The following is a 27,916-nucleotide window of genomic DNA, read 5'->3' as shown; positions in this document are numbered from 1 at the left end:
TCTTCTTCTCATCGTGGTGAAGTTTATTCAAATGAAAATATGTTGGACTTTATTTGTTTTGTGACATACAAACCAAAGTCCTTTTCCCCCAGTGACTTGCCAGTTTTAATCATCAAACCCTCAGTCCAATGAAACAAACATTTGCCATCATCACTCTCTGATCACTTGAAATGTATGAGCCAGCTGGAGGGCTTGATTAGCACACATGATTGCCATGATGTTGGGGGAATGGTTTACATCGGCTCCCCAAAGTACTTGAGTAGTATATATTTTCTGGAATCTTGAAGTTACAGAGGAATTTTAACTTTGAAGGGAAACAGAGTCTCTTGAATGCAAATAAGAGTAACTGAGCTCAAACCCACTTGAAGAAAATAGGGAATTTACTGGCCCACATCACTGGGATGATAAGTTGGCTTCTAGTAGAACTGTGTGGTTGTCACAGAGATGCACCGCCTGGAAAGACTTACTGCCTCACTGTGCATGGTGGAGTCAGTGGATAGCCTCTAACTCTCAACTCCCTTTCAATCTCCTCAACTATAGAGAGTCACTTGCCCATAATCTACCCCCTGTCTTGAGAGCCCACATCTGGTGACTCATCAGGGAAGGATTGAAGGGTCAGCCTTTTCTGCCCAACATTTTGGTGGGCAGTCTTCCAGAGCCTGCTGCCAGGATGTAAGGGGCATTGTTGGGCCACATCACACTTGGACTTCTTTCTCTTCCCAGTCCTGTTCCTGTTTCCTTCCTTTTATAAGCTTTTATCATTGATAAAAATATCCCAAACTCTATCTCAGTGTCTCCTCCCTGGGAACCTAGTCTCCCAGTCTGCTGGAGCCACAGGTTCAGCCAGTTTTATGAACAAGTGTCCTTTCTTTGGATATCATGGCCCTGCTTCCCTCAACGTTGATACTATGTAATGTAGACTCCTTGTGGTGGCAAAGGTGGTCTCTTTTAACTCCAAGATGTTGTGGTCCTTAATGCTAGCGATCCTAATGAAGCAGACAACCTGTTGTTCAATGGCTCTTGATTTTAACCCGATTAACCTTATTTAAGAGATTATTCCTGCAGCAGAGGGTCAGGGTCAGCTGTGTCTACTGAGAAGCACTTGTATGAAAAAGATGCATTTTCTAAAAGAAGAGAAGGGTTTTGTTAGGAGAAAAAGCAAGGCAATGTATTAGAAACAATGGCTAGAAGTACACCTACCAAGGAAGTATCAAAATAAATTTATTTTTTAAAATGAATATAAAAAACAACTGGAGAATCTTGTCTGTGAGGAGCTTTGGAAATGTTGTCCTGACTTAAGATCCTGACTGAGTGATAACAAAGGAGGGACCTTTCAGTTGACTAACCTGTTGCATGAGACATGCTACAGAAGATGAATTCTTTTCTAATATCATGCACTTGGGGAACTATTGGTGACTTCATGTATTTCTCTTTTTATGTTTGAAGCACATGGGTTGGGTTAACTGTGAAAGTCAAGTAGGCTTGTAGATGAAGAAGGAAAGAAATTTCCCCGGAGAGGCCACATTAGCCCTCAAGAGCCTAGACCATGCATAGAATTGTAAAGAACTGAACAGAAGCATACCTTCTTTAGTGCTAGATTGTACAGGAAAATGATGAGGGCTACAGTGTCAGAGTTAGATGCTGAAAAAAAAGGATTCTCATTGATCCAAGTCTGACTAATGCTAAGATACTCAACAATTTACATTCACTGCCCTGACACATTGGCTGGTGAACTCCTTGAAGACAGAGTCCAAGTTGCTCTTTGTTCTGCACCCAGGTGCCCAATGGAAGGCAACCTTCTTCAGCACATGTGAAAATAATTTAATACATACTTGCTAAGCCACAAAAGGCTGGTTGATAACAAGTAGACAGTAAATATTGGTTGAACAAATGAACCCATTCATGGAATGAATAAAGGAATCCTTTTTAAAGATTTGGTCAGTCATAAATGCTTTTTTGAGAAATCACTAGTAACTTTGTTTCTAGAGGTATAAGCATCTAACAACCAATATGCCCTGGGTGCCACCCAGAACGGTGCAGGCACTGACAAATGAGAGTGAACTCCAGCCAGAACAGCTGATAATCAGTTCTTCTTCCTATCGCCTATTGATTTAGGGAGTTTTATTCAGTGGAAATTGTGAGGCAGGGCATAAAACAACTGAAGCTACGACACCAGGGTTTATCAGAACATGTGATATGTGGCATTCGTGGCCCATTCTGTGACTCTACAGGACACGCACTTGCCCTTCTCTGTCTTACCACCCTGCTCTACCTTCATTCACTTCCCCTTTTTCATTTTTTATTGGTCCCTTCTCCATGGCCAGAAATGTTTAATTGTGTTGTCATTTTCTAATTACTAAAGACACCATCGTACTTACTCATCCACCATATTCCCTACCTGAGGAATACCCTGACATAGTAGGCTCAGAATGGCAAATAATAATCGTAATAGTAAAAACAACAGACATAGTCACAGCAACTCTGTTCACGGAGTGCTACTTAGATGCTAAACAGTGTGGTGGCTCTTTGTGGAAATCATCTGGCAGGAGATTCCTTTGATTAAAAGTATGAAGAGGAATTGGATGAGTGACAATCTAAGGTAGAGTCAGAAACTTCAGTCCTGGAGATGCCAGGAGGCTCAGCTCTCACCCAGCCAATACCTGAATGCCTTGAGCCCAAACTTCTTGTTTATAAATATTTTTAATGTTTATTTTTTTGAGAGGGAGAGAGAGACAGAACATGAGTGGGGGAGGGGCAGAGAGAAGGGAGACAGAACTCGAAGCAGGCTCCCAGGCTCCCAGCTCTGAGCTGTCAGCACAGAGCCCAGTGTGGGGCTTGAACTCACAAACCACAAGATCATGACCTGAGCCGAAGTTGGACGCTTAACCAACTGAGCCACTCAGGCGCCCCCCCGCCCCAACCTTCGTGTTTATAAATGACAGATGAGGCAGGAGGCCAGAAAGTAAGCTTCAGCCCTGAGTCTCCCAGGTGTTGTTTAGGGCTACAATTTGGGAGTTCGGAAAGTGTGTCTCTGAGAGGAAGCAGTCTACCTAAAATCATAGAACTCTGAGGAAGTAGAATGGCTGACTCCTGGCCGGGCCTCTTTCTATTCTGGCACAACCTAAAGCAACCCCCAGTTGCCATTCTCCACATGATGGTGGTACAAAGGCACAGAGTCCTCAGTGAAAGTGTCGCTATCCTAAGCCAAGGGCTTCTGACATTTCATACCAGATGCAGCAGAGTTAATGGCTCTGTTTTAATATTCAAGGCCATTATTTATGTGAGCACAACAGATCAGCAATGCCAAAATCTCCTGAGCAGAAATCTCTCCAGAGTTCAACCAAATGCCCAACTGAGGTATGTTCCAGTCCAGTACTTCTGAGACTTTGCTTGCAAATGAATCAACTGGGGACTTGATAAAATGCAGATTCTGATTCACTGGGTCTGGTGTGAGACCTGAGATTCTGCATTTTTAATAAGCTCTCTTCTGAAGCTGATGCTACTGGTCCTTGGGCCACACTCTGAATAGCAACACCCTACCCTGTCTGTTCCATTAGGTGGAGTCCCTGAGGATCTCCTGTTACCTACTTCTGCCCTCACTCCTTCCCTTTTCCCTACCCAGTTTCTTGGCCCAAACACTGGAATAGGTTTGTAACTTCAGAACCAAAATATTACCTCCCCGCTGAGGACATCACTTTTTTTTTTTTCCATTCAAGCCTAGAGTCTTTCTCAAGATGCTCTTTACTCAGATTTATTCCCTTGTTTTGTGGCCTTCCTGGTCTCAAGCAGATTTATATGTAATGTCTCATAAACTCTTGTTTTTATGGGGTGCCTGGATGGCTCAGGTTGAACATCTGACTCTTTTTTGTTTAATGTTTATTTCTTTTTGAGAGAGGGGGGGAAGGGGAAGACAGAGAGGGAGACAGAGGATCTGGAGCAGGCTCTGTGCTGAGAGCAGAGAACCTAATGCTCATGAACAGTAAGATCATGAGCTGAGCTGAAATCAAGAGTCAGATGCTTAACTGACTGAGCCACCCAGGCACCCCAAGATTCAGACTCTTGATTTCAGTTCAAGTCATGATCTCTTAGTGAGGAGATCAAGCTCCATGTCAAACTCTGTGCCGACAGCATGTATTCTGCTTGGGATTCTCTCTCTCCCTGGCTCTGCCCCTCCCCCACTCACATTCTGTCTTTTTCTCTGAGAATCAGTCAATCAATCAGTCAATCAGTAAGTAACCCAACTAACAAACAAACAATAAAAACTGTTTAAAAATACTCTTTTTTCCTAAGTCCTAGGGGTTAGGGCGCTGTCCTTTTTAATGAAGGTCCCAGAGTCCCGAGCATAAGAAGCAATCATGGTTTTCTGTCTTGACTTCTAACCTCCCAGGTGTGATGTGAAAGGCCAGCCTAACCTCGAACTTGACTTTAGTTTAGATCTAAGAATTCATCGAGAACCTCACATCAAGAACAGACTTCAGACTTTAAATTACATGATATGACGTACCTTAGGTGTTGACGGGATCCATCATCCGTTGGGTGTTCTAGTTTCTGCAAAACCCTTCTGGGAATGCCTCAGATCTCTGAGTGTGATGATGCTTTTCCTCTTTGGATCACAATAAGATGAACATAACAAGGCTCAAGGAGATGTCAGTGAGAGTGTGCTGTGCATTTTTAAATCATCGACAGATGCAGTATGCAGCTTTATCTTTTCCCACACTGCTTTGTGCCTTCTTCTTCCACGGGGACACTTCAGGAGTCTAAAGCGTCCTACACTGGAAAGGCCTTCCTCATTTCGTAGTGTGGAGGTCATAGAGGTCTTTTGTTTGGGTTTCAGTTGTGTTTTTCCCATAGCCAGCAATGTGATCTGTAAAGGTACTGCACAGCTGTTTATTGAAGGTCGCAGTAGCTGTTCTTACCTTTTTTTTTTTTTTTTTTTTTTAATTTCTGGCTTCTATTTCTTCTGTTACTGGCCCAAGTAAAATGATGGTAAAATCTCTTCTCTTGTCAATAAATTTTTTATTGTCTTTTGTTTACTTGGGATAAAAATCAGAAATACTCTTCCAAAATAGGCTAGGGAATTAAACATGGAAAGAGCCAAAATCAGGGTACCGAAGCTTGGAAACTGCATATATTATTTATATTCCCTTAATTCACCAATGCAGATAATTTATAAGAAAGTGGCAGCAACCTGAGGGTGCTTTGCTTAAGAGCAGTCACCATTTATTTGATGCCAATAAGAAGGAAAAACTGCTTCATGGTAGGTGACAATTAGAACTTTCTCTTAGGAGTCCATAAAACTCCTAAGTGACACAGGTCACTGTCACTTGAGAGGAGTCTTATCTTCTACTCATTCTGTGACATTTTCTGCCACTTCCTATTCATTGGCTTCTCTACAGAAAAATCTAGTACCTCTCCAAGGCAAGAGGAATTAGCATCCCCTCGGATATTAGTTGGAAGACTAGGAATTGACAAGTCAGAAATAAGAGACTGGGCATGGATTATCTATAGCTTAATTATCAATCTAGTTATCAACAGTGTGAAAATTAGCTGGGAATTAGTGTAATTACCATGCCATTACTGGTATCACTACAAAATCATTAGAAATTCAAATGCACCAGAAAAATTACCCTATTATAAATAAGGTTACAAGACTAGTTCGTGGGCACATCATGATAAATATTAATGAAGCGGGAATTGATAGGCTGATCAGGTTCTTGCATGCATGCATGTTAATAAAGAGTTGATTTTTGTCCGAAGATGGCCGATGATATTTATTCTGAGCAGAGAATAGGTTGTAGTCTTCCGCCGTGTTTGGTGTCTGATCCAGCTTCCCATGTCTTTGTTGCGTGCATGCTCTTCTTGAAATGACAGCCCCAGACACTGCCATCCACTTACAACAACACAGCCTTTGGGATGTTCAGAGGACAATGTGAGATGCCAAACAGCAGGTAGTGAAATGAAGTGACTTGATGCTAAAAATTACTTTGAAAATCCTGGTGTGACAGAGGTGAGAACTGTGAGCAACATAACCAGATGGCATGGGATTTACACCCTCTGTATCAACATCTTTGGTTGTTTATTTATTTATTTTTTTTTTTTTTCTTTTCCTTCCTTTCCCCAAGACTGAAAAACAAAAGTCATCTCAGGTAGCTGAGATGGGGCAGGCCTGAGGAAAAAGTGCCAAGTAGGAGTTTTCTGGAAAGATGTGTCCCATGGCTAGACCCTTCATTAAGGTGCCAAAACATATTACCTGGTGTGTTTTGATGTGATTAACTCAAAAAGAATAATTTCCGCAAATAATCTGCAACCTTAACACCATTTTATCTTGGGCAGTCATTTTTCCTTCAGCTACACTTTTGTTGATGTAAATGGACTTCTTGGTTTCCATCACATTTGCGTCGCTGGTCCCTGGGAAATGTTGCTCTGAGAATTCAAAGGTGTCCCTTTCCCTAAAGCTGAAAAAGTTGCATCTTCGCAGGCATTTATACCATCACAAGTTGTGAGATCAAGGTGAAGCAGGTGCACGGGTGGCTTACTAAGGAATAGGGATCTGTCCCATAGAATATCATTCTGAATTTACTGCTTCTAACTCGGGAGAGGGGAGTAGATGGGGATAGGTTAGCATGTCATGGCAAAAAGTTGGAGAGTCCACCTGTAGACTGAATGAATAATATATCAAATTGTAAAACTGATTTTTAATATATGTCAATTCTGATGTGACTTGACATTTAGAAGAGTCCAAAATATTAACAAATTCTTAGTAGTATTCAGACAAGTATGTTCTGAATCCATTGACACACAAACTTCAGCTGCTATTATATGGATGAGGCAAAATATTTTGATCTCTGCAGAGAGGATATGTTTTAGAGAATAGTCTTAATTGCTGAGCATCCATTTTGTAGTTGGAAATGGAGATGAACATTCATGTTTCTCTGAAGTACTTGGATGTAGAATCTGAGAATTCACTGAGTCTGCCTATTATCTGTTTATTCTTTTTTCCATCCATACATCCATCTGTATGTCCATCCATCTATCCATCCATCCGTCCATCTGTACCTCCATCCATACATCCATCCATCTGTCCATACATACATACATATGTACATACATACATACATCCGTCCATCCATGCATGTACCCATCCATTTTATTCATCCATTGATTTCCTCATGCATCCATCAAATATCTGTTGATGTGTAGAAGGCATTTTATGTCTTATAATGCTATTTTACTATAATAAATATGGCCATTTACCTGACAAATCTTAATATTAAGTAGAGAAAAAAACTGAGAGCATTGTTGATAAACTGGATAGGAATGTATTCAAACCAATATTAGCTGAGGCTTACCCCAAACCACTCTCCAAGTGAAAAGCCTGAAATTATGTAAGAAATAGAAAGATAAATAGAGTCCTCTTGCCCTCAGGACCTGTCCCACAGGACCTGGTCCCAAAAGAAGTGAGAAAAGTGGGTTTGCTGATGACTGGTTATGCCTGAAATAACAATAATAGTTATAGTTGCCATTTTTCAACCAGACACTGGGTTTATTGCTCATAACATCAAGAAAGGGGATAGTTCTCATATTCTGTATTGACAAGCTGAAGCTGAAAGGAGTTAGCTGATTTGTCCAAGGCTGCCCAATAGTGGATTTGGGCTTCAGACCTAGATCTATTGCTTTTTTTTTCTTTTTAATGTTTATTTATTTTTGAAGAAGAGAACATGACCGGGAGAGAGGCAGAGAGAGGGGGGTATCTAGGATCCGAAGCGGGCTCTGCGGTGACTGCAAGGAGCCAAGTGTGAGATCAGGACATGAGCTGAAGTCAGATGCTCAACCAACTGAGCCACCAAGGAGCCCCGATCTGTTGGTTTTTGAAAGATTTTCCTATGTTCATAACAATTACAGGCTTCAGGGGTTTTTTTGTTTGTTTGTTTTGTACTTTTGTTTTTTGTTTTGATTTACATATTATCTGCCTTCTGTGATGGTGTTCTTCAAAACCTTTTGATATATGCAGTGATATACTTAAAATGTTTATAAACACCTCCTCTCTCTCTGTCTCACTGTCTCCCCACCCACCTCAGACATACTTAGGAGGCATAGTGGGTACAAGCCAGGCATCTAAGAGCTAGATTGCTTGAGTTCCAGTTCTAATTCTTACTACAAACTTTGGGCATGTTGCCTAACCTCTGAATATGTTTATTATCTGTAAACAGGGAATAATCACAGAACTTATCTTTATAGGGAGGTTGTGAGAATTTAAGAAGATAATGTATGTGACTTGTTTGAAATGTCTGATTTATTTTTTAAACAAAAATATGCTATAGTCCTAATAGTTTGAGTTTATGGAAAAATATAAAAATTAAATAAAAGTAAATCTATAAAGAGGGTTTATTGTGTTTTTTCCCTGTACTCCAGAGGCTTATCTTGCCTGGCATATTTGTACCCCACTTTGGAGAACATTGTTCCAGAAAATGTTTGGGTTTCCCTCCGAGTTGGTTAATCTGTGGTTAGGGATGAAGGACTTGGCTGTTTCTTGTTTAACAGCACAGTGACACTTAGAAATAGCAAAATGGAGATGTCTTTGAGATGCTTATCCTGCACAAGCATCAGTGACTGCCTCTCCCCTGGGACTTCCCCCCCCACCCCCCCCAACCATGGCCTCCACAGGCTGCACCTACCTATAGTATGTTCCAGCATTGGTTCATTGGCCCGGAGAAGGAACCTGACCAAGCTGGGCCAATCAGATGCTCTCTTCTGGAAACTTGGTATTTGACCCGACAGGAAAGAATTCTGAATTTTAAAGTTTGAGGCAGACTATTTCAATTAAGTAGGCTCGGCAGCCAAGAAAGCTGATGCACGTGAAGCAGAGATGTAGCCCTGTGAGGGATTAGGAGACCAGGGGCCGAGAGTAAAGACTAAGGACCCCTTAGCCACAGGCTCTCCAGCCTGCCTTCCTTTGCAGCTGCTTTCTTGACCTGGGGTGCTATGTACCAACCTTAGTACAGGGACATATATACTGCATTCCCACTCTGGTGGTCTTCTGTTTCTTACAACCAAAGGCTCACAGCTAATTCAAGGGACATTACTGTAAAGGCCATACTAGTCCTGGGGTAGGGGAATGACACTGATACAAGGCTAATAAGTAATTTAAAATAAAAAATAAAGAGGGCTGCCTGGGTGGCTCAGTCGGTTAAGCTTCCGACCCTTGGTTTCGGCTCAGGTCATGACCTCACGGTTCGTGAGTTCCAGCCCTGCGTCGAGCTCTGCACTGACAGCATGGAGCCTGCTTGGGATTTCTCTCTGCCTCCCTGCCCCTCCCTGGCTTGCTCTTTCTCTCTCAAAAAATAAATAAACATTTAAAAGTAAATAATGAAAAATAAAATAAAAAATAAAGAAACAGGGGTGTCTGCGTAGCTCAGTCAGTTAAGCGTCAGACTCTTGGTTTCAGCTCAGGTCGTGATCTCATGGTTTGTGGGTTCAGTCCACACATCCGGCTCTGCACAGACAGTTGGGAGCTTGCTTGGGATTCTCTCTCTCCCCCTCTCTCTGCCCCTCCCCCACTCACATGCACTCTCTCTCAATAAATAAATAAGCATTTTAAAAAATAATAAATAGAAGCTACATGTTTCAACAAATGTCCTTGGGCTGTTCCAGCATCCTTTTATGATTGAAGTCAGCAGTGAACATACCACAATGTCCCTGGAAGGAGGCAAGGTCGTAGAAAACAATTTGAAAAAACTGCATTCATTGTTACTTACATTTGCGGTCTCTGAGTGAGTTTCCCCAAATTCTCAGGGATGCTACTGACTATTTCCACATAGATTTTATCACAGCAGCATGGCTTCATGCTTCTCCCTCCCATTTCATTCTCAGATCCTCTAAATGGTCTTCCCTAGTACAATGAGAAAATCACTTTTTCCTACTTTAAAGGCTGCAGTTTTCCTCACTCTGATGCCATCCACCCACAGACAGAAGTCAGAAGGAGCCTTAAGCCCATCAAGAAAATTACATGCATAAGCTGGGAGTTTAAATCCGCTGTTACAGTGGTAGTGCTTCAACAAGAACTTATTTAAAAATTACAGAGCTCTGACTGATGTTGTCTGCTTTAAGTAAACATAAGGTTGTTAATTTAGTGCAAATCAAGGATGGTAAAGGCTTTGTTTCCTAACATTCTAAGCAGAAATTGAGGATGATCATTAGTTGGTACTTTTTATCATTAAAAACAAACAAAACAAACATCATAGTAGCACTGGGTAAGAGTTAAGAAGTAATCTGTGCACTGGCAAGAGAGAGAGCTAAACATTGTTTGCTTTGTCATGCAAATGCATTTATATGGACTTAGTGTTTTAATTAAGATTACAAGACCTATGGTAACAAACCTTAAAAGGTATTAGCACAAGCCAAAATGTACCTCTTGCTTAGATATGGTCCAAATTAAGCTCTCTGGCTCCATCCATTTATGCCCATTCATTACAATGTCTGACATCCATGGTCACTGCCTTTATCTCCCTCAAGGTGTCAGAAAGAAAAGGGTGAAAGAAGCCACTTGTGTGCTTTTGGTGGAGTAGGTCCGTATGGCACACGTTACCTATGTGCACATTCTATTGACTGGTCTCCAGTCACATGGTCACACTAAGCGCAAAGGAGGTAAGACTGTGTAGTCCTGTCTATGCCAGAGAAGAAATGAGAACAGGTTGGAAGCATGGCTAGGCCGTCTCTGCCATACTTAGGTAGATCTGTGCTTTTGAAAATATGCACATGAGGACCTGAGACATCAGATAGAATCTCATGTCTTAAGGAATTGTTTGGGAACTCTAGTGGCTATGTGAGAAGTTTTATTTGGAGGACTTGTTTAAAATCTTCATTCCACGGGGTGCCTGGGTAGCTAAGTTGGTTAAGCATCCGCCTTCGGCTCAGGTCATGATCTCACAGTTTGTGAGTTCAGGTCCTGCGTGGTGCTCTGTGCTGACAGCTCAGAGCCTGGAGCCTGCTTCGATTCTGTGCCTCCTCCTGTCTCTGCTCCTCCCCAGCTTGTGCTGTCTCTCTCTCTCAAAAATAAATAAACATAAAAAATTTTAAAAATGTTCATTCTGTGATCTCAATGACTAAATAATGTGGGGTCTTTCTTGGGAATCTGCACCCTTTATAAATGACTCAGGGAATTTCTTTTACGTTTTTTTTTTAATTTATTTTGAGAGAGAATTAGTTGGGGAAGGGCAGAGAGAGAGAGAGAGAGAGAGAGAGAGAGAGAGAGACTTCCAAGCAGGCTCCACGCTGTCGCCACAGAGCGACAGCTCAGAACTCAAACTCAGGAACCACAAGATCATGACCTGAGCTGAAATCAAGTGTTGGGTGTTTAGCCAACTGAGCTACCCAGGTGCCCCAGAGAATTTTTGATTCAGACGGTCTTTGAGCAACATTTTGAGACACGTTATCGTCAAGTCATACACATTTAAGTGTGTTAAGGGAATATTTCAAGGAATGGAAGAATGTCATGATGGGAGAAGTGTAAGCATTGTAGTATTTTAGTGGTTGCAATTTATTATTAAGGACAATTTAGATTCTGAAAGGGAAATGGAATTCTTGGCTTGTATAAAACATTCATTTATTTATAAACTAGGCAGTTCTTAGCTAAGTTTTTTCTTCATTCACATTAGCTGCCTTAGAGAGCATAGTTGTTGGTATGCCATGTATAACTGAACATCCACCTTCCCAGGTGTGGGAAAGTTGTTAGCACCCACAGTCAACTGTTCTTGTTGATAGTCACGTGAACTGAGCACCACTCCTGGCATTGGTTAAGATCGCTTAGCCTTTGATCCTCATGGGTACTGCTTGGCATCTCACCCTGAGTAGTTTGGGTCTGTTTATCTTTGTTATGTGGAGACGTGTGTGTGTGTGTGTGTGTGTGTTTCATGTCAAAGGGAGTGTACCTGTCTAGCATAAAACCCAGATTGATCGTGTAGGGAAGGAACTTCAAAATTGATCAGTTTCTCTTATAGAGAAACTCACCCTTATTTAAAACACATTTTTCCCTATTAAATATAGCAAGTTGAAATTTAAAATGATACCAGGTTTAGGGTGCCTGGGTGGCTCAATTGGTTAAGTGTCGGACTTCGGCTAAGGTCATGCTCTCATGATTCTTAAGTTCAAGCCCCGTGTCGGACTCTGTGCCGGCAGCTCAGAGTCTAGAGCCTGCTTCAGATTCTGAGTCTCCCTCTGTCTCTCTGCCCTTCCCCCACTTGTGCTCTGTATCTCTCTCTCTCTCTCTCTCAAAACTAAATAAATATTAAAAAATAAAATAAAAATACCAGGATCTAACTGTAAGAAATTGGGAAATGAATCATGTGCAAAGTTTCCAGTAAGATTACAAGAATCAGGTTTTTTTTTTCTTTCTTTTTTTTTTTTAATGTTTTTTACATTTATATTTGAGAGAGAGGGAACACGAGTGGGGGAGGGGCAGAAAGAGAAGAGGACAGAGGATCCCAGGCAGGCTCTGCATTTTCAGCAGTGAGCCTAATGTGAGGCTCAAACTCACAAACTTTGAGATCATGATCTGAGCTGAAGTCGGTTTCTTAACCGACTGAGCCACCCCTGCCCCAACAACATTCAGTTTTTAAATACAATCATTGAGATGCCCCAGTGCTTGCCTTTCCATAAGCAGGGGCCAGTCAAATCATGCAAATGAATGAGCAGGGGCAGGTTTTGAGCCTTGGACAATTTTTTTTTTCCAGTTACAAAGTTAAATCTTTTAACAGCATCATTTACTTTATTTGCATTTTTTAAACAGAAAGTACATAGGTTTTTTTTAGTTAAGTTTTCTGTCACACATATTTTCCGTTTAGGGTTTACACTTCTCACCATGGTGTTTCTCCTAATGTCCTCTTAAATTCATTAGACACAGGCATATTTTGCATATTAAACACATGGAGAGATTTTTCTTGCTAGGTGCTGCTGCAGAGCAAATAAATCCAAAATCTCATGACTTATAGTCTTACAGTTATATATATAATGAAGGTTTATTTCCTATTTTGTAGGCTCTTAGGGGTGGGTTGACTGCAGCTATATTGTATGTCACTTCTTCACTTTAAGAAAAAGCAGCCTCTATCTGGGATAAGCCATTCTCATGATAGTAAGAAAAGAAAATTACAAGAACCATTCAGTCTCTTTAGAAGTTCAATTGTTTCCACACTCATTCTGTTTTGCAAAGCAAGTATTATGACTAGTGCTAATCAAATGGTTAAGGAACTATAGTGTCACACAGATAAGCAACAAATAATTTTGATAAAACCATAATCAACCATATGCTCTCTCTTATTTATTTATTTATTTATTTATTTATTTATTTAATTTATTTTTTAGCTATTTGGCTTTTATAGCCGTCCTTTTAATTTCCCTACATTTGATTGAGATCTAAATAAATTAACTAGTTTATTAACGTTATCCTGACTATACCAACAAGAAAACACAAGAACAGTATATCTTGGTGAAAAATGGCACCCAGAGGTTTCAAATGCTGCTCACCTCCAGCTGATTATTGCCATGGAGAAAGTACGTTGAGATTTTTCACCAAAAGCTAGAAACTTTATGTTGGCTAAATTTTCCAAAAATGTTTTAACACTGTGGGTTAAATAATACATGGTTCCAGGGCGCTTCCCGCCTGTAGGCCATAGATGGAAGCCTCTTCTCAGGGACATAGAATTAATGCCAATTTTAAAAAATCAGCCTCATTGACTCAGCAATCTGCGAGAATACAGATCTGAGAGACAGTTAAAGTTACAGTTTATGGTCTTTAAAAATTCACTTTTATTAGATTCAGGAGTATATAAAATAATGCCAAACAAAGTTAATTAAAACCGCTAATTATGAGTTCCCGGGGGCCTGCAGTGTTTGGAAGTCACATCTCATTCCTTCTAGAAATAGTTTTCCAAATTCATTTTACATACTTTTTCTGAAGTAATTAATTAAGCGTTCCCCCTTCTTTCTAGTCTGTTTTACGTCATTACTTTTCTTATCAAATGTTTTATGCCCCCAAAGTGGGGATAAACCAGTCAGCTAAATACAGCGGAGTTGTAGGGGTTAATGTGTGAGTTTTATTACACATAAGTACAAACTCAAAAGTAGTTCTTGAGAGTGTATTTGTTATTATCTGGACAAAGGTGACTTTGGAAGATTAATAGATGTCCGCAAAGCTCAGTTCCCACGAAGAAGCATCAGGCTCCCAAGAGTACGTACGATAACTCAGGAGAAACACAACTAATTTTTCTGTTTGTAGCTTTAAGTAAAGTGTTGCTCCTGAGGTAAATTTTTATGTAAATCCAGAAATTAATTTTTTTCCTCATTTTTCTAACTTTTTGTTGGCCATGATATTATTGTAACCGGAAAATACTATGTATTTTGCAACTCACTCCTTTTACTTCTTTTCATTTCCCATTTGATTTCTATACAACGTGTCACATATTCCCTATACTGCCTTATAATGATTACCTTCCATGGCTAAGGAACTTGATTATGAACAGACTCCTGATATGACCATCTGATTAATGGGTTGATACATTCGGTATAATTGGTAAAGTTAAGTTCTGTGTTCCACCATAGACTCCTTATTTTCTCTTGTGGTTTTAAATTTTATCAGCATATGTTTATACTTCAGAGACCCTTTTGTGTGACATTGAGCAGCATTTCTCATACAGTGTTCTTATGGAACAGTAATAAGCATCATGTACAAATGTGAGGCAGTTTAAAAAAAAAAACACTTTTTCAAAAATATTGGGAAAAGCAAAAGAAAACGTTGTTCTCATTTCTCAGAGCTTTTAAGAGTAAGGTGTTAAGTTCACATATCCAAAAGGAGGACTCTAGCATGCAATTTTTCCTAAACTTACTTGACAAATGAACCCTTTGTTTACGCAGCATCTTGCAGGACCACATGTTTTGGGGGGCTTGCCGGGGGAGATGCTCACCTAGCTTGAAGCTGGCGCACACCATTTTCAAAATGTCCTCCCCCAAGTGCGCTGAGGGTTTGTGAGCGATCTCAAGGGGACAGCTTGGTGTACACACCTCTCATCTCCTCTTCGTAGACAGCATTTCTGTTTTTACCTCTTTTAAATTTGTAGTTCCATCTGAATACCCTTTAAAGGCAGGATTCTCGGGGTGCCCGTGTGTCTCAGTCGGTTAAGTGTCTGACTCCAGCTCAGGTCATGATGTCGCATTCCGTGGGTTTGAGCCCCCACGAGGCTCTCTGCAGACAGCTCGGACAGCTCGGAGCCTGAAGCCTGCTTCGGTTTCTGTGTCTCCCTCTCTCTCTGCCCCTCCCCCATTCGCACTCTGTCTTTCTGTCTCAAAAAAATAAATAAATAAACATCAAAAAAAAAATAAGGGCAGTATTCTTTATTGGCAGATTATAAGGAAAAGGAAGGAAGAGAGGGAGCAAGGGAGGTTGAGAGAAAGAGAGAGGGAGAGGGAAAGAGGGAGAGGGAGAATACATCTTTTATCAGTAAACAAGTGGAGTCAGTTGCCCGAATTTATTCATATTTATTTTGCCTGGAGAATTCTTGATATGTTTAGGGGTGGTTTCTTCACTATATCATTATGAAAACTGGGGGAGAAAATTAAGGGATGCTTTGAGTAGTTAATGTATTTCTGGCATTCTGTAAATTCAATTAATTATGTGTGGATCACATTACATCTGTTACAGTAATAACAACAGGCTGGTGTTTTCTGGCGGGGAAACTAGTCCATCAATCATCCATAATCATTGATCTTCAGATAAGGGGATCCCTTCTGACTGGCTTACAGTAACCAAAGTGTGTTTTCAGTGTTACTGCCAAAACATGTTGTATTTCACAAATCTCTTAAGAAGGCCTTTTCTTTTCCACTTGAGATGTGAAATGACATCTGAAGTGGTGATATATGTAGACTTAAAGCAATCTTTTTCAATCATTATAACCTTTAAGCACCACTAGCATCCCTCAGGATTCTGTGACCTTTTCTCTCTGCATTATGCTTTTTGACAGCTCAGTATACCTGACATCTGGTATAAACATGAAATGTTAATTCTTGACACATACTTAATATTGCCAACCACGTACAGACACTCAGCTGGTATATTTTGGTTTTTCCCATGGCTGTAACATGAAATCTAGATGAGTTTTCTTAATCCAGGGGTAGAAAGCAGTAAAAGGTATTTTCTGGTTTTCCATAGCTATGGTTCTGTCCTGGATGCATCGCCATAGATTAGGCAGAAAGCAGAAGTTCAACAGCCCTCAGCCATACAGAGACAGGATTTTGTTCTCTGCAGTATCTGAGTAAAGAATAAGGGGGAATTCAAAGAGTCTTAGAACAAAGCACAGGCACATAAGCAGAACTGTAACACCCAGAGGGTGTTATATGATTATTAAAAACATTATTAATCTATTAGTGAAGTAGATCAGAAACAAAATTCCATATCTCTAACAGGCACTGGGCGTATTAAATAATGCATCTATGACTTCTTTCTGATTCTTAGTGATTCTTAGCATATTGGAAGGATGTATTCCAAGCTATAAGGCATCAATAAGAATCCTCAGCTAAGTTGAAAGAAGAGCTAAATTGCTAACATCAAGTCATTATGGTCAGAACATCATAATGCAGTGAAGGAGTTCTTCAGAAAGTAAAAGGACTGGATGACATCCAGAGCTCAGTGGATATCCAGGTATCTCCAACTTGGAAGAACTTCAAAACAAGCCACGAACTGACTTCCTAGTAGAAGCACACAAGCATTAAACAGCTAGCCTGGAAATTTCATTTGGAAGTGTTACATAGAGAAAATTTACAGCCAAAATATAAGAAATTTCTCCCCCCAAAATAGTATCTATATTTTTTGTTATATTTGTGAACTTCAAGGTCTTTTGCGTATTATTAGGAATAGATGTCTTAATTGATTTTAATAGGAATTGATACAACTAACAATTAGGTTATTAGTGCTGTGATAAGACATCCCGATAGGGCACATGACATACCACCCTTATATATATCCAAAGTTCTTGAACAATTTGTGGCATGGAAAACTGCTTCTAAGCTGTGTGTAGTGTGTTGGCAAAAGGACTTGAGAACCTTTATACTTGGAATTGAAAGAATATTCTAGAGTTGATAATTATATAAGCAGCCATATTCTATCTCAGTCCTAGTACAATACTAGTAAAACTTAGGGAAACACCCTTCAAATGGTCTCTCTGTGCCAATGAGGGGGCTTCATTAGAAGACAGAAGGAGAGTTGAATTATATGAAAATTGTTTTGGAATCACAGAATTAAGAGCCTCCATTGCAGGGTAAGTGCCCTGAGGAAGGCCTACAAGTTTCCACATGGTAATTGGAGACATTTCTCCAGAGAATTACAAGTGAATTTACAAAGGTTCTGCATGATATCTACTAGGAATTGCAGAGTGGGTACATATTTTTGAGAATGGCTCCAGCAATCTGGCCCAGTTGGAAATGCATCAAAAGAGATTCAAATTGCAAGCCAGTTTCATGCCTCAGTTATGTCCCCTCCAAGGACAGGAACAACTTCCAAATCCAAGTGTAATTGAAAGAATTAAAACATTTACTGCCTCCTGAGCGTACCCTTTTCTTGCCTTTCTTATTTTTGTAATACCTTTTAAAAATGAACCCCAGTTGCTATGGTAGGGAGATAATCCAGGGATAAGATTTACTCAGTGCAAACCTTTTATTAAAGGCCTATAGCATTGTGTTCTGGACCATTTTGTTTTCCTTTTCTTAAACACTAGTTCGATCAGATTTTCAAAAGCACATCAGAAATATTCCTAGTCTTAAATCCAGGGATTTATAGAACACAAAGTTGCAAGACCAGTGGGAAATTAATTTCCTTTGAAGCACATTAGCTTGAAGTTTTCTGCCTCCCACAGGGGAGCAGAATTTGTTCAAACATCGTTGTTGTTCCTACTCCAAGTTATAAGCCAACTGCAGGAAGCCAATGATTGCCTGGGCCATTCTGGCTAAATTGGAAAATATCGGGTCAAAGAAAGGTTAACTAGAGACTCATCATGTAGCTCACAACTACCACCACTGGAGAACCTGTTATGTATGCATATAGTTATACATTTCCTGTTCTTATAGGAGTGGCAGTAGGATTGCTTTGAACATCAGCAAGGTATTATACTTTATCAAATTGACATACCTTTTAATGAATGCAGTATGCTGTTACATTTTACCATCAAGTATTTATTTACCACTATATTCCAGACAGAACTATTTTAAAAACTTCTGTGGGTGCAGAAAATTCTGGGTCACCTTCTTAGAACGTTTAGCATCCCTGTATTTTACCCACACCTTCATGTTTTCTCAGTAAAGATTTTTCTACCACCCACAGAGTATATGCATCTTCAGTTCACTGTTTTTCTAAAGTTTCACTTTGCTTTATCTTGAGTAGTACCTGGGAAAAAATTAAAAAATCCAGTTTAATATGACAATTTAAAGGAGAGTTCAGTGTTCATTTGCAAGGGACAAATGAAGGACCCTTTCAATTCTGCCAGATCATTCTGTAAGTCTTCAGATTTACAGTGAGAACATGCTGCTTAGCACCAGAACTTTTATTTTTCTTTTATATCTTTGAGAGATTTTCAAGATACCCTGTAACAACCAACATAGAATTGTCATTTTTGGCCCTCAAAAAATTAAATAAGAACATGTTCACTGCTAAAATTCTCCTATCTCTCTTTTCTTTATTGCTCTTCTCCTCTGGCAGAAACAAAAGAATTCTTAGCAATGAGAAATAATGTAGCCATTTTATTTTAGCGATTTATTTCCTTTGCGCATACACACCAGTATCCACATGGTTTCTTTTCCTTTTGGCCAAATTATAGATTTGCTAAGAAAGAAAACTGGATGAAGGAAAATTACTCACATGGGGAAAGGAGGTGTTTATTGGCATATAGTCTCCACTGCATATAGTTAAACTAAAGAACACACAAAAACTAAGATTTCAAAATGTACAAGACTTTCCCTTGAAGATACTTTTAAAAAACTAGTTCACAGTGGATTTTTTTCTTCCAGATGATAAAAGCAATGATACGTATTACAGAGCGTTTAGAAAATTTAGTCGGTTTAAATCACAAAGGTAAAAATTACTCATATTACCACGCTGCAAGATAGCCATCATTTTGGTCTGTTTACTCAGTCCTATTTTTTTCTTACACATATTTTTTCATAATTGAGAAACTGTATTTTTTCTATTAATGTTATAGCATAAGCATTTCCCTATGTTCTTATAAATACCTTACAAAGTCTTTTTGTGAAAAGAAATAACTGTAACTATAAAAATAATGTCTTTAAATCATTCCTTATATTTTAAGATGATTAGAATTTTGTTTGTCATTTTTGGCACATTTTTCCTAATCTGTCACCTTTTATTATGTTTAGTAGACTTCATATTTGTTTGCTTATTTTGCCTTTTTACTTTATTAAAAATTTTTATAGTTAAATCTCTTTGATTTATATATGATTTTCAGTCTTACATATCATTTTCATTCTTCATAAAGTCTGCATATGACAAATTTGTTCATCTGTATTTTTCTTTTAGTGTCTTTATGTATTTTAAAATTCTCATTTCCACCCATCCAAAATTTGGTATAATGTGTAAGATTGAGATCTGACATCATTTTTGTTAAATGGATACCCATTTATCCCAGCACTTGCCAGTGGATAATCCACTGTTTCCACCACTTCTTTGAAATGTCACCCCAATCATTTAAAAATATCATATAGAGGGGTGCCTGAGTGGCTCTGTCAGTTAAGGGCCCAACTCTTGATTTCAGCTCGGGCTGTGATCTCACAGTTTGTGGGATCAAGCCCTGTGTCAGGCTTTGCGCTGACAGCATGGAGCCTGCTTTGAATTCTCTCTCTCCCTCTCTCTCTGCCCCTCCCCTGCTCATACTTTTTCTTTCTCTCAGAATAAATAGGTAAATTTCCAAATAAATAAATAGATAGATAGATAGATTCATACCTATATACATATGTACATGCATAGATCAATTTTTTAATTATTTATTCTGATATTCACTTCCTACAGCATCATTACAATATTTTAAATGCTACAGTTCATAATGTTTTAATAATTTGCAGGGTATGTTCCTCTATTATACAACTTGTTTTGCCAAAAAAGAAAAAATACTGTCTTTTAAATATACTCATTCTTCTAAATGTGCATCAAAATCATCACATTCAAAAACTTGTTAAGATTTTAATTAGTTATTTGATATTTGCATATTATTTTGGGAAAGCTGATATGTTTATACTGTTGAGACTTTACATTCATAAATATGGTATATATCTTCAGCATTAAAGTCACATAGTTTTTTCAGTGTTCTTTTCTACATAAACTACACATATCTTTTTAAATTGTGTTGTCTAGCCATTTACATATAATTTTTCTAAAGACTGTGGTTAGTATACAAGAAGACTACATAGCTTTTCATATTTAATATGTTCAAATTTTCTGGACATTATGTTAGGATTCTCAGGTGATGCTCCTGTGATCCCACAAGATACCGTGACAAGAGCTATTTTTTAAGTATATGTGAAGAGAATCCCATTACTTGTGTATCACTAAGAGTACTACTTTCTGCTGTTCTCATAGATACTCTTTATCATGTTAAGAAACTAGACCTTCATTTCTCATTATCTGAGTCATTTAAGTTGTTTGTACTTTTGCTATTATAATTCTATGATGAGTATCTTTGAGTGTAACATTTAGTCTGCAATTTGGGTTATTGTGAAAGGTTTTTTGTGTTTGAATTTTTCAAAAGCACAAGTAGTAAGGACTGTTAATACAACCTCTATAGTTGGAATATGAACCATTCCTGTCTAATCCATCTTTTTTTCACTTCTTTTCTTACTCTAAAATGTCCCTACAGATAAAATACACACGTAAGATAACAACAACAACAGCAACAACAACACAATAGCTCCAGAGCAAACTACAATGTTTTGTAAACATGTCAGTATTTTTCCCTAGTGTGCTAGCCATAAAACATACTGTAGAAAAATCTACTTTAATTTCTTTATTTTACAGATGAGGAAACTGAGACCTCTGTAGGTCAATTGATCTGAACAAAATCACATGGTATATGGCCATGCCATGTTAAATCTCAAGTTTCCTGATAACTAACCCTTTTCACTATAGTAGTCTGTGTCCTGGGTTATTTTAAGAACATGTTGAGTTCTAAGAGAAAATTCTTTTTTACGTTTCTCTCAAGAGGAAACAGACTTTTAAGTTTCAGTTGGGAGGAAGAAGTCGGGTTGTAATCAAAGAGAGACAGGCATGGAAATGATTTATTACGTTCAAGTTCCCCCAGTTAGATAAACCAGAGGAATAGACATTGAGAAGACTTAGCCATCTTCCTTTCCTTTTATGTGTTTCATGTGCACAACATCTCTAGCATCTCTGAAAGGCTTGTAAACAAATAACAGTACTCGATGAAATAACAAATGATTGTCCATTCCCTTTCGCCCACATTGAATTAAAAAAGAAAATTCCTGATCCCTTGGCATCTTCTCTGAAATGGAATGAACTCATCATAGAAATAAATTTAGCCTAGTTATTTAGGTGATCGTTTATTTTGTATATATTTATTTTGTGCCTGCTCTTTTCAAAGTGAGTGTACTAGGGGAGAGGGTTCTATCGGAAAGTTAACTCAGAAAGTTCGTGACGTGTATGAGGGGTTGTCAGATGTGGGCCTGAGTAAGAAAATTCAGAGAACGGTAAAGCCCATAAGAGCCAAGTGGATGAAAAGTATTATGAATTTGGAAGTAGGAAGACATCAAGGAGGAGAAGGCTTGTAAAAGATGGTTTTTCATGATAAACAGAAGTTTCCTGGTTAAGTAAGCCTTAAGGAAGCAGAACATGGAATATCAATAAACCTAACAACAAGAGAGAAAAGAGAAAACGAGCTAGAAAAGAATCAGAATCAACTCCCTATATGAATGGGTGTAATGACAAAAATAAGAAGGTCAGAATATTTCTCAAAGCCCAGGAAGTTCTGTTTGGTTGCATTATCACATTGAACACACTTCTGTTGCCTGTAACATTTTTATGGGTCTATACTCTTGAACAGAAAACAACTGAAAATTTAAAATACTGAGCACAAACAGCTTTGCAGTCTGGGGTAGAAAGAAGTCAAACACCAGGTCAGGCCATGAATGGATGAGACCTTCAGTCTTTTAGGGCTGTGTCACCTTCCAGCTGAAAACTGGAGTGTCTGAAGTGACCAATTTCCATTATAAACCAGTTTCCAAATTGTTGTTTCAATCCTGACTTACCCACCCAGCACTTGGTGACCTTGCAAGAGGGAGGATCATTGCCCTCCTAACTCCATAAGTTCTTAGGAGGAGTCCATGAGGGAATGCATGGTAAGCATGCCATATGCTTCTCTTTCCCTTACATTTCATATTCTTCGAGCAGTTACACTCAACAAGATCGTGAGGTTGGTATTTCACCAAATCTGGTTGAAACTGCCAGTCTCTGTCACTGGAGGAGTCTCCTCTTGGCCTCTTTCTATTCTAGTCTCTCTCATTGTGCACACAATAGCCAGTTACTGCTTTAAAATGCAGATTCAGTCATGTTAACTTCCTTACTTAAGGCACGTCAGCAGGTGCTTAACACAGACAAAGTCAAGTCCAAATTGCTTATGCTGCCCACAAGGTCCAAAATACATGGTCTCAGCTGACCTGAGGACACCTTCTCATTCCACTCTCCCAGCCTCCCATTCTACCCAGACTTGCTGGCCTTGTGCTCCCCCCAGAATTCCCAGCACTTAGCATCCTTGCCCTCGCTTTCCCTCTGCCTCCGCTGTTCACCCCACCCCTAGTCTTTCCCTGGCTGACTTCTTGTTGCCACTGAGGGCTGCCCTGGGCTGGCCTCTTTCCTGCCCATTGCCTCTAAAGCAGCCTCCCCTCCCTGTCACTGTTGCTATCCCACACTTTTATCTTCAGAGCTTTTATCATTCTCTCCCATTTTATTGCTTATTGATCTTGTTTATTTTAAAACTTGTTGCCCCTGTGCCAATGCAGTTAGAGTCTATCTCCAGGTGAGTTAGGACTCTGCTTAATTTTTTAGTTCTGTATTTTTAGAGCCAAAGCTCATGCTTAGTAGGTAGCATACACTCAATAAACAAGTGCCACATACCTATTGGCATGCTTAAAATGTTATTTACTACCTACTTATCTAAGGCAATGTGGTGTAGGAGGCCTCTCTGTGAATTAGAAGGAGAAGATTTTGAGATACAGAAGGAGAAAAAGGCATGGCTCTAAGTAAGACAAGGTAGCAAGTGATGAGTTCCAAAGATTGAAAGTTTTATGAGCTTAAATGAGGCTTCATTTGGTGGACTATTATTAAAATGAAGGAAAAAAAAAGACCTACCATTAAAGACCTTAGATCATTAGAAACCTCATGTATTTATGACATAATTTGATACCCATGCCTTAAGCAGTGCTTCTGTATTCCTTTTTTTTTTTAACTAGGAAGTGAAGAGAAAAACATAGACCTTAGGGGTTCTGGGACATAGCCATGGGAGAACAACCATAAATCCAAGAATCCTTTGAAGTCTCAAATCTCACTTTGAAGAACCATGTAGTTTTTGCCTTCTACCCTATGATATTTCCACGTGGTAAAATTGATGCCCCTGGAAGATGTGCCGTGGAAACCCTGGGGCCTCACATATCCCCAGCACCCAGGCTTCTGCTCCTGGGGAACATACCCTCCAGACTAAGAAATATAAAAGACCTTGTATCTTTTGCAAAGTTTATTCTTAGAGGAAGACGGGTTTCATTCATAGTGCTTCCCAGCAAAGCCTGTGCTTAAAACTAGATCTAAAATGCTGGTTGCTGTAAAGGCTTGGGTATTGGAAGACGGTCAGAAGAATGAGCGACCCACCGAGTGGCAGAAAATGAGGCAAATGAGAAGACCGGGAAGCAGATAGCACACTGTGTTCAGCTGTGCATGTCTGGGTCTTGCACGAGTGTCTCTGGGCCTCATGTTATTACATCACATGACATTATATTGCCTACTGCTCATGCAGTCAGTTAAATTATGTTCCTCAGGCTCAATTTACTAAGAGAAAGAAGGGTGTCATACATTTTAGAACAGTTCTAACAAGTACTGTTTTTTAATGTTTAATTAGGCCCCTGAATCAGTTTGTTTCAGATAACTGTGGGAGAGAATGAATGGGAATATGAACAGAGTGTTCACATTCAAATAGAGGGATTAAAGACTGTGCCTGAGAGCTGAGTTGGGGGGGGGGATGTCTCTGTAAATACTGTTTTCCTAGTCTCTCTTTTATCTTGAGTACATGCTTTTACGAAAACTAATTTGGTTATAATAAGGACAGTTTGAATCTCTTTTTTAGTATGAACAGTGAAAAAAATGTAGTTAAAGAAAAACTCATCTTGTGTAGTGATTGAGATTCAAGAGTAAATTAAATTGGATCTTATTAAGTAGTGGAACCAGAATGCATTTTTTTGATATTTTCATTAATAACGAAGCTGGTTTCATAGTCTCCAGCCACATATAACCTGTCAGTTATGAAGCTTTTTTCTTCAGCAAGGTCACACGTTTATTCCTCCTGAGTTTTTCTTCCCTTCTCTTCTTATACAAATATTAATGTATTTTTAATAGAAGTAGGGAAAATTATGAATTTATTCTTATTTGGAAACCCAAGATAAAGGGAATTCTTCTTTGCTTTGATCTCATAGCTGATATTAAACAGTGATCCACAAACTTATGCAAACATAAATACTATATTAAAATATCCTTTGGTGTGCAAATCAGTCCTTAAAATATGATAGTTACTGCTGGATTATTATAAATAGTTTCTAAGAACTGAAATGTCCATGTATACCTATGTAACCCAAAGTAATCACCAACACTGATTTATAAGGGTGAGTACCCAGAGCTTTTATTTTATCCTTTGTAAAGGTCAGCTGATACAGCATGCATGGTAATCTTAATCCTTAAATAGTCCTCCAATTCCTTAAAAGTAAACAAGTAGAAAGGGGCACATTGTGTTGCCATGGTTGCAGGGAATTGTTGATCACAATTACACTTTTAAACCTAAAATGGCACAGTGATTTTCACGATGGCCTGCAATCGCAATTCCTTATAAAACTTTCCAAAATAAGTCTTTTCTCAAATAGGAATTTTCCACACCGGAGCTCTACAAAGGATGATTATTTTGCAGGCTAGAGAGAATGTGTTAATTACCAGGAAGCAGATTCTAATTGAAAGAGTAATGGAAGATACAAAACTTCTATCATGACCCCAACTGGGTTGGTGCTCTTGCTTGAGAAAGCAATTTAACAGCAGCTCTGAACTTCAGTGTTCCCATCTGTTAAATGGAGATTATTAGGAACACCTTATGTTTGAAGATAAACAACTGGGAAAGTTAAAAGGGAAAGTAATGGGATCTTTGAAGGAGAAACTCAGAAAAGCCTTATGTTAATTTGCAGAATCGTTTCTTTGCATAAAACGTACTGACAAATTTTAATTAGAGACATTGTTTAGAAATTTATTTTTAACTATTTTAAAACCCAGTTATAAATCTCTACCCAAAACAGCCTAACCTTTTTATTTGTAGGATACAACCAGCTATAAAGAGACTAGTCATGATTATTTGAGATTCCTCCACTGTAACTAGTTCATTTAATTCACCAAGCATTAATTTTAATTTTTTTAACGTTTATTTTCTTACTGAGAGACAGAGCATGAACATGGGAGGAGAAGACACAGACTCTGAAGCAGGCTCCAGGCGTCAGCACAGAGCCCGACGATGGGCTTGAACTCAGAAAGCGCAAGATCATGACCTGAGCTGAGGTCAGACGCTTAACCGACTGAGTCACCCAGGCACCCCAACCAAGCGTTAATTTTATACCCACTCTGTTGCCGAGCTTAAATGATACAAACACTAGGGCACCTGGGTGGCTCAGTAGGTTGAGCATCCGACTCTTGATTTCAGCTCAGGTCATGATCTCAAGGCTGTGGGAACAAGTACCACCCTGGGCTTCATGGTCGGCATCAAGCCTGTTTGGGTCTCTCTCTCTCTCTCTCTCTCTCTCTCTCTCTCTCTCTCTCTCTCTGTTTACCCCTTCTGCCCCTTCCCTGCTCACACTAGTTCTCTCAATCTCTCAAAAAAAAAAAAAACAAACAAAAAAAACACCAGATATAAATATAAACACCATAGTTGTGTTCATGCTGCTCATAGTGTAGTGCTGGAGAGGCATATAATAAAGACACTCACATGCTGTGTGCTAAGCAATAAATTGAGGCTCCTACAAATTGTGTTGAGGGCATACATGTGCACCGGCAGGTTGACCAACTACTCATGTTCCACCCTTAGCTAACAATCCTTAAAACCTTTCCGATCACATAATACCCTTACATCACTGCAATTCACTTTACCAAAAGTTAACTCTTTCAGGACAAAATTTGAAGAATTTGAACACACATTAAAATGGTTTTAAAAATTTAGAAGCAGTGGAGAAAAAGAAGTAATATTTTTTGAACACCTGCCGTGTTAAATACTTCTCTGTTCATTTCCACATTTTCCTCTTGACAAACCCAGTGAAGGAAGAAGTATTCATTCCATTTCTAGGAATAAGGAAACCCAGACTCAAACAAGAAGATAACTTGTCCAGGGTTACGCAGCTGTTAGCCAGCGTGGATATGGCCTGAATTCATTGCTTTTCATTGTTTGTGTTGTTGTTTGATTAAGCATTTGTGTAAATCTTACTAAATGCCAGCTACTGTCATAAATGCTTTATAAATATGTATTCATAGGGAGTCCAATTCAAGTCTTCATTGTTCCAAGCTGAGGGCTAAAAAATTAAGCAGAGTCCTAACTCACCTGGAGATAGACTCTAATTGCATTGGCACAGGGGCAACAAGTTTTAAAATAAACAAAATCAATAAGCAATAAAATGGGAGAGAATGATAAAAGCTCTGAAGATAAAAGTGTGGGATAGCAACAGTGACAGGGAGGGGAGGCTGCTTTAGAGGCAATGGGCAGGAAAGAGGCCAGCCCAGGGCAGCCCTCAGTGGCAACAAGAAGTCAGCCAGGGAAAGACTAGGGGTGGGGTGAACAGCAGAGGCAGAGGGAAAGCGAGGGCAAGGATGCTAAGTGCTGGGAATTCTGGGGGGAGCACAAGGCCAGCAAGTCTGGGTAGAATGGGAGGCTGGGAGAGTGGAATGAGAAGGTGTCCTCAGGTAGACTGAGACCAGGTTTGTGTTTGTGTGTGTGTGTGTGTGTGTGTGTGTGTGTGTGTGTGCGTGCGTGCATGCACACAGGTGGGTATAAACATATGGCAGGCAATGATGAAGGCTTTTAGCACAATGATTATAGATTCGTTGAATCAGACAAATCTTGCTTTTGTTCTCCAAAGCCTATGTGTTGCACTCAGCTGATGATTGGGTGTAGTTGCATGAATTCTCACATTTCTTAACCCTCCCACACTCCGGAGCCATAGAGATAAGGGTGATGTTCTGGCACCAAGACCCTTAGGCACTAGTAGGAGAAACAGAAAAGGACATGAACACTTTGCGGGGAAACAGAATGAAAACTATAAATGTGTGCAAGCAAGTATGTAAGCAGACTTTTCAGGCTACTCTGTTAATTCTATTTTTGATCATTGTATCAATTTATATTATTTACATTTTATCATATTGCTCTATTAACATATTTCATTTTCATTGCACATTAAACATTTTTTCATGTATTTATTTATTTGAAATAATAAGAGCCCTGTATTTGCAGATTTTTCTGTGAGTACAAAGCACTTTCATGCACATCAAATTACTCATCACAGCAGAGTAACAAGGAATGATTACAATCATATCTTTATTGGAAATCAGAAGCCACCAATGAGGAATAGAAGGAAAGCG

At 39.1% G+C, this 27,916-nt stretch overlaps 1 protein-coding gene across 1 annotated transcript in view; it reads left to right on the top strand.

Moving 5' to 3' along the window:
* The window catches only part of CNTN3 (contactin 3), a 247,416-nt gene that overhangs the window by 95,828 nt on the left and 123,672 nt on the right, over positions 1 to 27,916 (top strand). The gene's annotated exons all lie outside the window — the stretch shown is intronic.

This window comes from Prionailurus bengalensis, chromosome A2 (assembly GCF_016509475.1).
Source record: "Prionailurus bengalensis isolate Pbe53 chromosome A2, Fcat_Pben_1.1_paternal_pri, whole genome shotgun sequence".
Taxonomy (NCBI): Eukaryota; Metazoa; Chordata; class Mammalia; order Carnivora; family Felidae; genus Prionailurus; species Prionailurus bengalensis.
This window is presented reverse-complemented; position numbering and strand designations above follow the sequence as displayed.